Source organism: Oreochromis niloticus, unplaced genomic scaffold (genome assembly GCF_001858045.2).
Source record: "Oreochromis niloticus isolate F11D_XX unplaced genomic scaffold, O_niloticus_UMD_NMBU tig00007879_pilon, whole genome shotgun sequence".
NCBI classification, from domain to species: Eukaryota; Metazoa; Chordata; class Actinopteri; order Cichliformes; family Cichlidae; genus Oreochromis; species Oreochromis niloticus.
This window is the reverse complement of record NW_020328820.1, coordinates 90,001-94,303: the sequence shown is the minus strand read 5'-3', so window position 1 is coordinate 94,303 and position 4,303 is coordinate 90,001. Positions and strand designations below refer to the sequence as shown.

The window sequence follows — 4,303 nt, the reverse complement described above, 5'->3', positions numbered from 1 at the left end:
AACGAACAATAAATATAAGAAGAGTAAGAAAATAAATATATACTTTAGGACCAGGGGTAAAGGGATCAATAACAATTTAAAATTTATAATTTAGTTTGATGGTTTAAAGTCTCACACATAACCCGTCGAAAGGGGAGGGAGACCTGCTGTTTCCAAATAGAGCACATTTCATTCATAATGTTGTAAATCCAAGCCCAAGGAGTGTTCGCCCAGGGCGCCAAACAGGCTAGGACCGCCACTGAGCATCAATATGTACAATTCTGGGCGTCACGTGAGTTGCAGGTGTTACCATATACAGAGGTGGGTCGAGTATCCAAAAATTGTACTCAAGTAAGAGTATCTAGTGAGTAACTGTTTGAAATGTCCGATTTATTTTATAAATAAATGCTATCAGACAATCAAAAATAAATATATACAAATTTTAGTATTTTCAAAAGGAATATATGTAAAAAGATCCACAAAATAAGGCACAACAATTCTAATTTCAAGATTTCAGTTTTTCACAACGTAAAGCTTTTTCAAGCAAAACCCACAGTGAATATATTCGCATTTACAGCAGCCTCAGAGAAAACATTAGAACGAGGCAACTTCAACATAACAGACTGCAGCTGATGCGCCAGAATGTCATACTAGGGGTGGTTCTTTTAAATACAAGGAGGGATTAAGTAAATCAGAAACAAATGACAAAGAGATGCAACAGGTATAATCAGGAAAAGTTTATTCCCAAGGCAGGCAGCAGGAATAAAAAAAACAAAACAAAAAAAACATCTGTGCTAAAATTCCATAAGAATAGACATTCTAACAAAACTTATTCTGTATACTAAAATACCCTGAAGTATAGACAGTGGATTAACACAATGTAATATGTAAAAATGTAAAAACTACACTCACAAATAAACACTGAAATCAGAGTAAAACTAATTATAAAAGACAAATACAAATTTCCACTATGTGGATGTTCATATGTGTATGGCTCACTTTACCATAAATTGTTTCTTCAGTGAAATGGTGGTTCAGCTTCAGCTGAAAGATTAATTGCCTCTGTTTTCAGTTTTGTTCAAAAAAGAATGACTTCATATAGGGAAAATATATATCACATATGCAGGACACCTTAAACTAATTTTTAAATTAAGCAGCAAGGCAGAACAAAGTCGGGGCTGTATCAAGACACAGGGACTAAACCCCAATTCAACCAGACCCAGAACTGATCTGGAATTAAAACAGGACTACAACAGTTCAAAATCAGGACTACTTAGGATTTAACCAGGACAGAACTAGAACCAGAACTAGATGATAGTAGCACTAAAAACCATCATAGACCTGCACTACACTTATTTTTTAATTCTACCAAAGTCCACTATTTAGATTCAGAAAAGTTTATATAATTATTTAGCCTTGTTGTGCAAACAAGCCTGCATAACTTAATAAATATAGAATTTGAAAAATAACAAACCTAAAAAGAAACACTAGGTACGAGATACATGAGTTCCTGTGATACGGTGATACTTTTGGTAAACAACCATTTGACTAACATGTGTGTCTCACCTGCTCTTGTTCCTCTCTCTCCCTCTTTGTGCTGACATTCATCAAATATACAGTGGAAACCAGATATTTATAAACTCTTCAGATAAAAACACAAACATTTTTAATTGTAACATCAAATCAGACAGCAGTTTGCTCTCAAGGTTCTTGCTGTGAAGCTGTGACCGTTTGGCAGTGAACAGGAGTCCTGCATGACTAAAAAGTCTCTCACAGGCTGCAGATGCAGGAAGAGCTGTATTGACTTTGATCGACAGCTTCTTGATCTGAGGAAAGCCATGCAATAGATCCACACCTCCAGTGAATGGACATGAAAGGTACCTCTCCAGTTCCTCTGCTTCTGGCTTTCCTGACCCCATGGATCCATCATCTTCGTCGGTTAGGCTGCTGTTTGTCCTGGCCTCATCCAGCTCTGTGTCTAGGTGATGTCTCATGAAGTGGAGACCTGTGGAAAGACGTAAGGTTTTCAAAAGAATTAGGTCTGGTCATCATAGTGCTGTATACACTGCCAAGCTGCAGATGTTTGTTTGGAGCTAGCCTCCAAAAGCTGCCCATACACTGTGCGATTTTTGGCCCATTTTGAGACCATTTTTCAGTCGCGCAACAGTTTTGGGGATCGGCCGTGTTTTGCCTTAATCGTGTGTGCATCGTGTAGTATACATGGGGTAACAAAAAGCAGCTAACACCTCACAACCAGCTCCCAATCATCAATCGTATTGTCGCATGATAATCAAACCAGTTTGAAATCCACGACTACAACAACCAAGAGTTGAATGGACATTGCTGCTCAATCACAGCTGCTTGGTCAATGATTTTCATTAGTAATTTAGCAGAGTTGATGTGTGTCTGAGTGAGTGAAAGACAGAGAGAGGGAGAGCAAGTGACAGATTTTGTATGATAAGCTTCATGTTATGGACGCACAGTTTGAGTACTCAGGTCGCATCAGAGCATCAGGCCGTATAGTGTGAGACCCTGCATCGTGACCTATGAACTTCTAACCTCTGCGATTTAATTGTACAGTTTGAGCAGGAGCGGAATAACGTGACTGAAAAAACTCGCACAGTGTTTGCCCAGCTTAATGTGGACTGTTTAAACTAAACAAGCTGCTGTTTCACATAATAAACCCTGTCAGCCGCAGTATTGCCTTCTGTTTTAACAGTTAAAGCAGTAGAGACGAGCTGTTTGCATGTGCGTGGAACTCTAGCGTCATTAACCAGGCTAGCTGTTAGCTTATAGCTCACGCTAGCTAACCAGCGAGCAGTTAAAAAGACAGCCGAAGCTGCACAAAACACCCACAAACTTATCTCACTACAACGTAGGGCCGGAAATATGACTCGCAGCTCGAGCTCGACACAGCTGCTGTAACATAAGACTGACATCCAGCTAACCACAGCTAAAAAGATATTTAGAGAAAACTTACCGTTTCATCAGGTTAAACGAGTTGAGTTGTTTCACGCTGGTTTGTTTTGGCTCTCACTGAAGACACCGACACTGAAGACATAGCTGTTCTTTTGTGCTGCTTTTAAGTAGTGATGTGTCCTGTGTGTCGAAGCTTCGAATCGCGCTTCGGGTAATCTCGGGGGCGTGTCTGTGAAGCGCGTATCGAGGCTTGCTTTGAATACGTATGCAGTGACGTTCGAGGCTTCGCGGGCAGTCCGTACCACGTGACTGATTCGGGAACTGGTTCACTGGTTCGCGCCAGATTCGAAATAAAATGGGCAGCAAAACACAGCTGATTCCCCCATCACATTGTGTTGCGGAATTGGATTGTTTACGTGCTACATAGTTACTTGAGCATTTCTTCTTCGATGGAGCCTGCAAGGAAGAGATTTGTTTTCTCTTCTAATAAAGTATGCACACAGTAATAAATATCACAAATGATAAGTACCATAATATAAATAAACAACACTACAGATCCTATAACCTGATTTATGTCTTTTAGTTTATTAAAAAGTGAAGCGCCACACAGTTTGTGTCATTATCCAGATGTACATAAGCATGATTACACAGTTATAGGGGCGGGTTTTGATTCTCGATTAAAATCGATTCTCGCTTGGAAAACGTGATATTGTTTAATTAAAATCCTGAATCGATTTTTAATATAACTTTATTTTGCCCGAAATGCCAGAATCTCAGGTTAAACCTCACAAAAATTTCAACAACCACCAAACAGCTGAAACAGTAAGTGACAGCAGGTACACGGATTCTGCACAAAGACGCAAACACAAAGCGCGGAACCGCTGACGGATCAGAATCAGTGAGATGTCGCCTTTCTCACCCGACGACACGGACACGGTCGGGGCTGAAAGGACAGCTCACTGATTCTCATGTGTCGGCGGGTCCGCGCATCGTTTTTACGTCTTTTTGCGCTGATTCTGACGCTGCAGGTTTTATTTCTCTCCAAACAATATTGACTGAACCAGCAGCAAAAGAAGATCCAAACTACGCTTCACATAAACATCGTCATGAATTCCCTCTGACTTTTGCTGTTTTGCTTCCACCACGATAAAAATCACACTTCATGCACAGCTCTCTCTCCCTCTCTCTCTCTGTACTTGAAGAACAGTTTCCCGTCTAAAAATCTGTTTTCTGCATTATTCCCTTGCTTGTTACGCACAAGTCTACCGTTGTTTACAGCGCTGTCAGCCGCTGTTTTTTCCTTTTACTTACTACCGAAAAGAAAACCTAATTTCTGCTGTTCAATAGGCTACCAAACAAATTTAAACTTTTTAAAATTATGCAAAATTGCAAAACGCTTAGCCGT

The 4,303-nt window shown here is 40.0% G+C and overlaps 1 long non-coding RNA gene across 1 annotated transcript; it reads right to left on the bottom strand.

The window, feature by feature from the left end:
• Nucleotides 1–1,478: 1,478 nt before the first annotated feature.
• LOC112845562 (uncharacterized) lies at nucleotides 1,479–3,560 on the bottom strand. The gene is made up of 2 exons (XR_003218404.1): nucleotides 2,960–3,560; nucleotides 1,479–1,984 (listed from the first exon to the last, which is right to left on the bottom strand). It is a non-coding gene; the product is annotated as an uncharacterized LOC112845562 (long non-coding RNA).
• Nucleotides 3,561–4,303: the final 743 nt, after the last annotated feature.